General features: G+C 39.1%; 1 protein-coding gene across 9 annotated transcripts in view; it reads left to right on the top strand.

The window, feature by feature from the left end:
• MCTP1 (multiple C2 and transmembrane domain containing 1) overlaps positions 1-12,496 on the top strand; it is a 277,869-nt gene that overhangs the window by 206,286 nt on the left and 59,087 nt on the right. The gene's annotated exons all lie outside the window — the stretch shown is intronic.

Here is a 12,496-nt window from a genome sequence, read left to right as displayed (position 1 = left end):
TTTTTAAATAAAATCACATGTAGTGTAATATTTACCTGGTTTCTACCTGAATTTTAAGGCAGAGTAATTTCATCTTGGTAGCTGGCGTTGTTGGTGAAAGATTCACTCTGCTAACAGAGGTTTTTACCTATAAAGTAAAAAAAAAAATCTTGAGTGTAACTTGGAGCAGAGGGTGTTGGTATTAACTTTGTTAAAAGCAGCGATAGAAGCTAGAAGGGGACTCTATCTTTTTGATATTCATTATAAAAGATGTAGTAATGCCTTTACGTTGTCTTGTTATTCACTAGAAAGCTAAGCCATCAAGTGAGTGTGAGCCTGTTTATTTCACAGCTGCTTTAGTTTTACCTTCCCCCTCTTCCCCCCGCCCCACCCCCCCCCCCCCCGCCCCAAACATTTAGAAAGACCTTCTCTTTCCAAGTCTGTCTAAGCAATGCAAGACCTAAATCAGTCCTAAGTGGCAACCACTTCTCACAGTGTTGTGTGTGGCTGTGTGTTAATTAGCTGAAATAGATTATCCCCTGGTGTGTGGCATAGTGTTTGTGGTAACTTTTAGTGTGCATAGTTTGCAGTGGATTTCATGTTTATTTTCATGTACTGAGGCAAATTCTCAGTGTGTCTTCAAATTATCTCCTTGGGGGTGTTTTTTCCTAAGCTAATCCTGACAGACTCTCCCTGCCAGATATGCCCATCATCAAGAACAGGAGAACACTACACATGCAGGAACCTCTGTGCTTGGGGCTGTATGCAAATTTAATGCCCAGCTCATTTCTGTTTCTCTTACATGGATGACAGACATTTTAACAATAACTTTCACATTTCCCCATGGAAATCCCATTGTATTACTGTATGTATATGAGCACATACATGCAATTACTTTGTGTACATGTTTGAATATGATATCAGGAACACCTATACTTGTAAATATGTTTTACGCGCTTTTTGTGTATTTACATATAGATAAAATGTATGTGAGATCACTTGTGTCAAGAATGCAATCGTCAAACAGCTCTTTATCAGCCATGTAGCTAGATCCCGGGGAGACTTATCAGATACTAAAAAATAGATAGGGTGGAAAATGTGATAAACAAGAAATTGACACTGAAAATAATTCTACAGCATTTGGGGGTTTCATGCCTTCATATGGCAGCGAGAAGCAAGAGCATAGGAAATAAGCTTTTGTTTTCTGATGTTTGAAGCGGGCACAGTCAGAGCAAATGATATTCCAGCAACTGCAAATAGAGCTTTCTCCAGATATGTCACAATCTTTGTGACTGAAATGAATTCTCACTGGTGCTACAGGTTTTGGAAGAGCTGGGAGTAGCTGGAGAGCTACTAACTTAGTATTTTCCTGCTTTTTAAAGGCAGTAACTGCAACGTGAACACTCAGACACCAGCGTTCGTATACAGGTGCTGGAATAAAAAATTACCGGGCTGGCAGGGGTGCAGCACAGCGTACCCGTGGTCCCTTTCCTCTTCCTCTGTGCATGCTTTTGTGTGCACATCCGTGCCTCTTTCTGAAAGGAATTACAGGAGGAAAGGATTGTGTCCTTGTCCCAAACTGGAGATGGGGCACAGACCTGTTCCTTGGACTCTGTGAAACTGATGTTCGGTTACTCTGGTTTATATGTTTAAATTTAGGTGGCACAGAAGTTGCTCTTCAGAAGAACATCAAAACAGATTCCAGAAATATGGGGAGAGGTTTTAAAGAGGTTTTCAAGAGAGGGAATTCATACAGACCGTAAATAGTATTTTTTCTTCTGATGAGATTTTTTTTTCCTGTGAAATTCCTGTTCTACCTGTAGGCCAAAGTTGTGTTTCAATCAATCTTTCCTTCTTATTATTATTAGTCATCATTCACATTGCATTTTGGGGCTTAAAGAGCTATCATTATTGGTATAGCATTTTTTACTGTAGTGTACTATTAGAAAACTTGTTCTGCTTTTTTTTTTTTTTTTTTTTTTTTCTGCTTGAGGTGGTAATGACAATTTCGTGGTGGTGGTGTGCAAAAGGAAAACAACAAAAAACACCCACCTGCTGAAGTATTCAAAGATTGCCATCACAGCTCAAGAAGTTCTGTAGAACTAATAGTAATATATTCAAGTATAAAAATACACTGTAGAAGTAATTTAAACGATTGTATCTCTCTTTATTCTTAGAAACAAAATAGTTATTCATATGGAGCGATAAGGCTAAACCTATGCGTAGATGTAGTTGCCAAGTATATATGTAAAAATGTGGTTTTCTCTACCTTCTGATACTACCTGGTCTGAAACTGGATTAAGGAAAATTAAAGTATCTCTTAACTGAGGTTCGTTCAAAGTAAGATTTTATGCTTCATCAATTTTAATGTTATTTCACAAATAATGAATACTATGTAGTAGCACTAAATAGTATGTAATAAAGTGACAGGAACGAAAGAAGCGATAGAATTATCTGGTGGGGTTTTGACACTGCCTTTATTTTTGTAGCTGTTCGGCTTGATTAGTTTTAAATCATAAGGAATACATACAACTTCCCAAAACGTCTGTTGCTTTGGCCTGGTTTTATACTTACTGGTGTTACTTCTCTTTTTTACTTCATAATTATGCCCTCCTTTGTTTCAGATTGTATTTCTTCTGTTGCTTTCTTTATCCTTTATTGCGCTATATAATATAGTAACTTGCTACGCCACTAGTTCTCAGGCTGTGATTTGTCATCGCTTTCCATAGCGAGTGCTTCCCAGTTATAAATCCATATTAAACAGCATGTATTTAAAAGTTTGATTATAAGGATGTCTGGTAGACTGGAAGAAAATGTGATAACTTGGAATGTCCTATCATTTCAAAAGCCTGAGCGGCAGCACAGACTCATGGAGGTACAACCCTGTCTGGAATTATGTGAAGGTAAGGCAGATAACTCACTCACGGGGTGCTGTCTCATCCTGACATAGCTTGCTTCGCAGCCAGAACACGTCTTTACCCTTGTAATGCAGAAATGAAAGAAGTTATCCACACTTCTCGGGGTGGGTGGGGTGGAAGCCTTGGAGAACATTGCAGTAACTCCTATGGCACATCTCGTGCAAGCGTTCCCTTGCTGTTGCTGCAGATTAAGGATTTTAGAGTCTGTGATGATGGGACTTAGGCTACCATGTTATGTAATCTTTTTCCACCTGTGCAGTGATCAGCACACGTCATGGTGGTTCGTCTCCTGGAAGTTGTACAGCCCATAAAAAATACATGGGAATAGCACTGCTGGGAAATTTCAGGTAGAAAAGCTGTATGAGCAAGCCTGCAAGGATATGAAACATTCTGTGATGCTTTCACAAGATTTGTGTTTTATTAAAAATATGCTTTCTACATTGTTTCTATACCTTGCTGACAACTCTTTAGCATTAAATTATTAACATCCCTTCAATGTAGAAAGCTTCATTGCAGTGGGCCTAGGTATAACATTGGATGAGATATATAAATATTTAAAGAATGAAGTTGAAGTGTTTTGGACAGTAATTAAATAGAGGCTTAAGGAGCTCAGGTAGTTTATGGATGGTTTTACTTAAGCACTGCAGGATGGAAGGGCATCCAGCCAGATTTTCACTGAGGTTTGTTGCCTCTAGCATGATAAAAAGCCTGTGATGTTCAGGGAAGATGGTAAAATGTCGATTGTTTGTCACTGAATTTGGAATTTTATCTGTGTTTACACATACCTGTAAAGTCTTTTTCTTGATTTTTTCATAAAAGGTCTCAAAATTACAGACTAGTTAACTGGAGATGCAGCGTCACAGCAAAAAACCCATTAATTTTTAATACTGTCTTATGCGCTCTGAAATTAGGTAGGGAAAAAAAAAGGATACTCTAATAAAGCAAAGGGAGTAAGACCAAAAGAAAAATTTCCAGCCCTGTCTGTAACATTAGAGTTGTTTTACTTTCAGTAAGTGTTACGTATCATTTTCACCCGGGCAGAACAAGTACAAAGTAGTAGACAGCTTTTCTTTTGTCTCATTTCTTAACTGTGCAAAGATGTAAATGATCAAGTGAGGTACTGAGCAATGAAACCTCATCCCAACAATGATATCACTAAATGATATATGTGTCCCAAAGGACCTATGTGAGATGTGTAAAAATTAAACAAGAAGATGTGGAGGAAAGATTGCTGTGCTATGTAAATACATAGTTGCATCTGTGTGTGCGTACAAATGCTGTTATGTGTGCACATAATGGATATTTATCTCTTTTATCTGGAGCTCATTCATCTCTGTTTCAGGGTGGCATAGTGTTATTTATGGTGCCACGACAGGCATCTTCCACCTATATTTCCACCTCACCAGTATTTAAAAAACAAACAAACAAAAACCAAAAAGGCAAAAAAGGGAGAAATGTCGTATCAGACACCAACACATCTTTAGTAGTTAAATTCCACAAAGGGTTTTCAAAGACCCAAGAAGAAGTTTCATGCTTTTAAAATGTGAAGAGAGATTGTGAGAAGGGACTCTTGATAGTTAGTTCTATTTTGGATGAACCGTGCAGCTGTGAAACCCTTAATGAGGAAGGCAGCTTTTGTGATTATCTCAGATCTCCGTAGAGACTTTTCCCAATAACTCAGATCCTGTTCTGGTTATACACCCAAATTCCTTCTTTCTGCCTGATATTTATTATGGGTTATTTCAGCACTGCTGTCTGCGGTGAAGATCTTTCTGTAATCTCCTGGCTTGCCTTTGACTTTGTCAGTCTTCACATTCTGGGGTTGAAACTTTTCATAGGGCCAACACAGTAATGTAGCTCATTTGTTTTTGATGTACAGAAATTATATGCTCACTTAGAATATTTGCAACCACTTTCAGGATGTATTCCCACATCTTTAAACTTACCAAGACTTCCTAAAATGGGATCAAATTCTGATGTCTGTGTTTTGCTTGTCGTTTTCCACCTGCATACCGACACATACTGGCCAGCTCTAGAAGACTCCCTGCCTGCGAGTTGTGAGAGATGTGTTAGATACACCCACCTGGCTACCATCTCCTTACACTTCTTTCCTGTACTAGCAGCCTCGGTGCTCCATCCTGGAGCAACCAGGGCTGCAAATGGTCCTCCAGAGCCAGTGTCGGGGAAGGCAATGTGCAGGGATCGAGAACTAGAAAATCCCCTGTGTTTTCTTTCTCCTTTCCAGGTGAGGAAAAGAAATAGGGATCCTGATTTGAAACTAGGAATTTTGGGGAGAGAAAAGGAGGAAGGGAATAGGAAGGCATCCTGTTGTAGAAAGGATGGGAATGAGGACAAGCTTCTGCTGAGCATCGTGAGAATATTGGAAGAGGGGTTAGAACAGAGGAAAGGAGGGGAGTGCAGTTAGGTGAAACCCAGCAGTGGAGGGTGAGCCGATTTCCTTCCTGCCGGAGTTAAGTAAATAAGGAATAAATAGAAAATTAGGATGTCAGAGCTGGTCAGGGGTCTGGTGAGAGTGAGCAGTAGAAGGGTAGAGAGGTCTGCACCTGCCAGAATACACTTCCCTAGAGAACAAGTCATTGAATTCCTGAGTCTTGCAAATAGCTTTGATGTGCATCACCAAAACTTTTAGCCCACTTCCCGACACTGCTGTGAAGACAGGAGCCAAGCACTGGCATTGTGCGGAGCCTTACCTCAAGTGGTAAACACTAAGCTGCAGCTCTGAAGAGCCTAGGCCCACTCACATCAGTCTACTTCAGTGTGACAAGTCAATTCCACAGGACCTTACAGGAGTTATGAAATCCCAGCTGAAACTACCCCTGTCCCCAACGTCAGCAGAAGCTTAGGTGGAAGTCAGCTACTGGGGAGCTGGGGAAGGAGGAGTGACATCGGAAGGGAGATCCACTCAAACCTTGAGTCTGCTTTCCTGTATATTATTGAAAATACAAGGGCAGTAATTACCATTGCTTGAAGTGTGAGAATCACAAGGTCAAGTCTCCATCCTGGGTTTTCAAGGTCGTTATTGTTCTGGCTTGCTAGCAATGCAAAAGTGAGTAGGGAAGTGAGGTTTTTCACAAGTGTGTAAATCAGCTATGCATACGTGATTTTGTGTTTGGGAAAGAAAAATGTACTTCCTTTGCCCTAAGGACAACTTCTTGTTGTGTTTCAAAGACCATTTATGATTAATAAATGCATTAGAACTTATGTAAAGGTGCAAAAAATCTTTTAGAATGGGAAATGGTAGGCAGCTTAATAGTGAGAGCTTCAGTAATATCATATGCAGCTGCTGTGGTTTGACTGAAAGATTCTGAGACTTGAATAGGCTGTTAAGGTAGAGAAACCATGTGTTTATAATTCCAAGTCTTGAGTTCTGCTCACTTTATTTTGTGCAATGTTTAATTCCAGAGTTCGGTCCTTTCAGGGAGACTACTTCTCTCCCTGGTGTGTGTAGCACATTTAAACACACACACACAATCTGTCCTTGTTTTGACACCAGTGCTCTCATTGCTACGTGATTTTGCAAAAAAACAGTTGGGGATGTGGCAATGGCTATTAAGAATGATGATACACTGTTCTGTGGATAGCAATAAAATACTCTGCATTCCCCTATTCACCTTTTGAGGATGCGCTTTGAAATGAACATCTATAAAATGTACCATTTCTCACTGGTTAGTAAATGTTATTGATGATGCTGCTGGCTCAATAAATGGTTTTTTTAGAGCTGTGGAACAATTCTATGTTAAAGTGCAGCTAAACATGTTGGAGTGGCAGACGTCTAAATAAATGAAGTGTAACGTTGCTGAAACAATGAACTACTGAAAGGTGAGGTAGGTTCTCTGAAACATCATATATTTGCACTACACAACCGCACTTCCTGCAAGCTACTACAGCGTGGGGAGAGATGGTTGTAAAAAGGGAGACAGCTTGGGTTGCATTTGGTGGCTGGAAAAAGTAACTATAAAAACAATAGGAAAGTTGCCAGGGCACACCTCTCTGTGCTAAATGTCATTTAATGTAGTTTGTGGAAATACAAAAATAATTAAATTTATTACAGAGCAACAATTGGAACAGCATGCTTGTTTTTTAATAGCATGAAAATATACTTTTCTCTGCAGAAGCATTACCTCAACAAAAGCAGCAGGAAACAGTTTTCCACTTAGGACCATGAGAAAGAAAATCTTGTTTTGTTAAATTTTGTTTGTCTTGACAAATCACATTACAGATTATAGATTAAAAATTGCATTTTTCAATATATCTGGCAACAGTGAACCATAAAAAAAGATTAAAAATCTCAAAAAAATTTGTAGGCACTTTAATTGCGTGGTGTGCTTTTTCTTTGTTTTGGGCAGGTTGTGCCCTGTCTAGCCTACTGGTGTACATACAGCTTGCTGTTCCTGCTATGAACTTCTGAATGCTCTCCACCTTTACCTCTCTTTCAGCCTTCACCTCACTTCTGTTTTTCCAGCACCTTACATGAACGATTACTTAACTCTAGCCAGAATGTAAGGGGTTTTCTTCTGTAGTTTCATAACAAAAAAGGATTCAGGTTTGCTTTGCAAGCCTACCTTTGGCATTCTTTTTCTTCTTGAAGCACCTCTGGTTTCTCTGAGATGTCAGCTTTGTGCTTGCCCTCGTAAAGCAGGGCAGTTGTGTGAGTATTGAGAGAAACTTCTCACAAGACTGGAAGTGTGTGAGCCATCGTTAGGTGTGATGAGCCTATTTCTTAACCAGGTATCTGACTCCATTTCTCGTATAACTCCCAGCAGCTCAGGGTGATGCTCTGGCAATAATTACTGTGTGAATGTGGTGCCACTCCTCAAATGCACCTGAGTGGAGCTTTGCAGACCAGGGAAGTTTAGCAAAGGCATGAAGAAGTAAATGTTGCCAAAGACTGAGTGTTGATACAGTAGTACCTATCTTGGTTTTGGTTTTAATTTTTCTTATTTATTTGTTCATGATGGATTCTACCAAACTGTAAAGGGTTTGTTAATAGCCACCTTTCCACTCACTTGTGCTGCATTTTACAGTAAAAGGAGTCAAATTCAAAATGTACAGAATACATGAACTGTATTCTAATGTCTGCCACTGAAATACTTTGGGTTTGTACTGTTTATGCGAATATTGTTTTACTCCTAGTGCAATTTTTTAACTTCTACCTGAAGGATGTGAACAGCTTTCTTGGGATCTACTGTAGTCTACTAGAGAAAACGACCAGGTAAAAATGAGCTTGCAGAGTTTTATTTTGTTTAAAGAAAGCATTGCCAAATATAATTATAGCTATCCTACCAGGGAACTAAAAATACTCATTTGTCTCAGTGGCCTCAGCCCAGGGGCAGTCTTATAGCTACAGAATTCAGGTTGTTCAAACACCTGGAGCTGCCTTGCTGTGCTGTCTGAACCAGTATTCTCTGCTGACTTCTCGTTTCTACAACATGCAGTCTTGCTTTGCACAAGAAAGTTTAGAGGCTTGGTAAATACTGAAGAAATGCCAGCATGTAGATACCTCTGGCATCTAAATAACTTTAAGCAGTTCATTCTGGGCAGAAGCGGGAAATACTACATGATGCCCATTGGGAAAGAGTAAAGCACTGTAAAGAAGCAAGAACTTGGTAATACTAGCCCTGTGTTAAAATTAGAGTTGCAAATAGAAACAGGCACACATTGCTAGAGACGCTGCATGTAACTGCAAGTTTTCAGAACCAGAGTTTGGGGGGAAAGTCTTGAGGTCACTGAAGGAGAAAATTAGAAAATTATAAGACAGTGGGAGATGAAGTTACAAAGAGTGGCAAGGTAGCTGAAACACTTTATTATTTATTAAAATTTATTTACGAAGAAGCACACTGGAAGGTAGAGAGGCATTTTATGTGAACAACTTCCAGTTTAGGCCATATGTGCTTAAGGAAGGCTAGTCAGTGAAGACAAACAAATCCTAGGCTTTTATTTATTTATTTATTATTTTATGGTTGTACCCAAGCAATACTCCAGACATCACAGAACAACAAAATTAAACAGGTCATCAATCACAAGTACGAAAATCATCCTGGAGAGCCCACTAAGGTTGTCTGATGGTGTTGAAAAATTAAGATAAACCAATATTAGGCCCAGTTAGTTGATACCAACTGATAGTTGATGGCAAGTGGCACATCCTAAAATTGTTCCTAGTATGTAAATATCATTTTAAAGAAAACACTAGGGAAATTTGAATGTCTACATATATTATTGCTCTAATGAATGGATGTTCTCATCGTTTCGAAGAGCAGCAGCCCTGCCTTTTGGTGATTCTTCTGTCATCCTATTCCTTGGTGCTTCTATCTTTCCTTTCAGAAAGAAGAAAAAAAAACAAACCCCAAAACTTATCAGAATATTTTTAAGAACAGAGAAAATAAAAACCAGAAGAAGCAGAAAGATTGCTTGATTCAACCTTAACCTCAGCTCCAAGTGAAGGGACAGACTCAGCAAGGGATTTCTGAGATATCCCCAGGGCATCAGAGAAACAGTGTCTTGATGAAGCTGTCTCCAGATAGTTGTGAAAACAAAATTACAGGATTTAGCTCCATGTCAAAAGTTTGAGCCAGAGTACTTTAAAAATAGTAAGGGCAATGCAGTTCCAGTCTGTGAGAAATGAGCCTTAAGAACAGCTGGTGGAAGTGTTTCTGCTCTTCTATGGAAGCCAATATTTATGTTTGTTCCAAACATATGAGTGGTTATCAAACCAAACATCAGTGATTTTGCATTGTATCACTGGCAATCACAGACCAGCCGTATGCCTTTAACTACATGATTTTAGTCTTCTATTCATACAATTTAATTTTTATTGCTATGCCTTTCACTTCTGACAGACAGTTGGCAAAGTGGAGATTTTACCTACAATCAAAGGACTTACTTTTCCAATGGCTAGACTTCCTAATATCCTGATGGTCCATTTATTTTGATGGTGGTTGTTTGTGAATGGATAGTGAAGAGGGGTTGTGTACTATTTCTGTAGTACTAATAAAGATGAGCAGATTTTACACATCTGTGAGGTTTAAGTAGTTTGCATCCACCTTTTTGAAGTCACTGACTTACTTTTCTTTGGAAAAAGTAAGTCTGCAAGTCTTCCATTTTCCATAATTTGGGTAATGGTGGCTATTTCTACCCTATTAAACTTTTAATAGTGTTTTCTTAAAATGCGGAATGATTTTCCTTCATCTGAAGAAATGGACAGAAGATGAGGGGGGCAAATTAAAAGAAAACACAGCATTTGGGACAACTTCCATACGGATGTCTGGGGGCTGTATCTGTTGTGTGGACGCCAGTGGTTGTGCAGCAAAGCCAGTCTCAGTAAGGTAAAGATACCCAGTACTTTTCTTTTTTTTTCCCTATACCCAGCTTAATAACTTTTGACAGACTATTTAATTTTACAGTTTCAGAAATTTGGGAGGAACAGGAGGCAGGTTCAAAGCCTGTCAGCCCCTGCTCTGTATCTCAAGCTGTAAGAAAGGAAGGGGGCAATCCATTACACATAAATAGCTGTAGTTATCTAGCATGAGCCGTGTTGTGATTTTACACTTCTCATGAAGTCAGGACTTTAGATTTTTCTTCTGAAGTGACACATACATTTACACTTTCAGCAGTCCCACTCTCAGAGAAGTGCAATTGTAACAGGAGAAATCTGCCAGATTCCAAATTCCTGCATGAAGGGAACACAAACACAGATTTGTGACAGATCTGTGTGTGCGAGAAGAGGAAAATAACGACGTGAAACACGCTTTTTAGGAGTATCTTTGGTAGTGTGACACTTGCAACAGAAATGGCCTGTGCAGTTATGGAGATGTTAGCCAATTTTAAATGAATTTTAAGATTGGAAAAGATGGCATTGATTTCTAGGATGGGAAGAGGTATGTGCAATAAGGAGAGGTCCGAAGTGCATCTTTTAAAAAAAAACAGAGTAAAATTGGGACATTTTGAAGTCCAGGATGGCTTGACTCTTAGAGCTGGTGACTACCCCTCTCAGCAGAACTGTGCTAGAAATAATAGGTCAACCTAAGAGTTATATATTAAAGCAAAGCAAAATCAGTCTGGGAGCTGGCACTTTTTCATTTGGAAGATAATTAATGCATAGAACAGTCTTTTAGGTAATGTCACTGAAACAAAGACATGGGTCATTCAGTAAACAGTTGGATATTGTTCAGAAAATGCAGTATTACAATGGGGCAGAGGTTCGATGAACCTAATAGCCCCGTTCTCAGACATACCTTTGATCTAATGTATCCTAGTTGAGCATTTGTTACTGGATTCCAGGTGTTACTGCTCATAGGGAAAACAGTATCAGTTTCTCTTAGTCAGTGTGCATTTTCATAGTCCGAGAGGACAAACCTGTGTTGAGGTGCCCTGAGAATGCCATGATGCTGTGTGTGTGGCGATGACCTCAGTGAACCATATTCTGCCCTTCTAATTTTAACCAGGATACTAATTATGCAGCTGTAATAATGCAGCTGAGAAACTCGTGATGACAAAGAAGTGACCAAGAGATTCCACATTTTTGTAAGTATCTACGGAGAGCAGGGGGTGTGTGCCATTTTTATTTCCACCTCACTTTTGCTGTGTGAATCTGGTTACAGGAATATGGGTTTTATACCTGAGTTAAGGTAGTTTAAAATGGTGCTGCGTTCATGCTCTGAGGTTTGCATTCTTGGAATTGTCGGCATCCTTAAAGCTAGTCACAGGATCATTTAGGCTGGAAAAGACCTTTAAGATCATCAGGTCCAACCGTTAAGCCAGGACTGCCAAGTCATAGCACTGCTGGAAAATGATGTGAAACGTCAGTTAAAACCTGTAGTGCAAAAAGTAAAGGATAATTAAATGAAGATTTCAGGCTTTAACTGGAATGTTTTATTGGTGCTGATAATCTTATAAAGACTCAGGCAGCTTACATTGCGATATGATTGGACAACAGCATCATTGTGAAAGTTGTTCAGATGAAATAACTGTTGAGCTGTTAGATGTGTTTTTAAAACAAGCCAGGTGGGTTGAGGCATGTCAAGTGAGTCACGCCAGTTTGTTAGGCTTGTTTCTTCAATAACTAGTGATATACCATGCTTAGATGAAAACAGTGAGATGAAATAGAACTGAGAGTTTGCTGTACAAGTTATCAACATGGAAAAAACGTGATCAGAAATTACGTACCCAGTAAAAAATGGATTATTTTTTTTCCCCCTGAGTGTTATTCTAGATATGGGACCCAAGTGCTCTAACGAGAGCTACCATAGGTCTTTTTAGTACACCAAAAGCCTTATTGAGACTGGGTTTAAAGTAATACTTCATAAAGTTTGTTAAGATCTTACAGTTATTTATCATGGAAGTATCTCCATTTTGTTTTTCTACATTAAATAAATAGAAAAAGTGAGAGTAAAAATCTGAATTGCAGTTGACTGGGTTGCTCTAATTCCAGTGAAAACAGAGAAGATGCAGGAAATCCTGTAAGTTTGTTTCCGAGTTAAAGGAAAAGTTCTTAGAGGATCAAAAATACTTATGATTCAGTATTTCTCAGATTACCAAGACCCCAGGCATTTGAAAGAAAACCAACACTAATCCAAGGTTGC

This window comes from Falco peregrinus, chromosome Z (genome assembly GCF_023634155.1).
Source record: "Falco peregrinus isolate bFalPer1 chromosome Z, bFalPer1.pri, whole genome shotgun sequence".
Taxonomy (NCBI): Eukaryota; Metazoa; Chordata; class Aves; order Falconiformes; family Falconidae; genus Falco; species Falco peregrinus.
The sequence above is the reverse complement of the archived record's forward strand: the minus strand, read 5'-3'. Positions and strand labels throughout refer to the sequence as shown.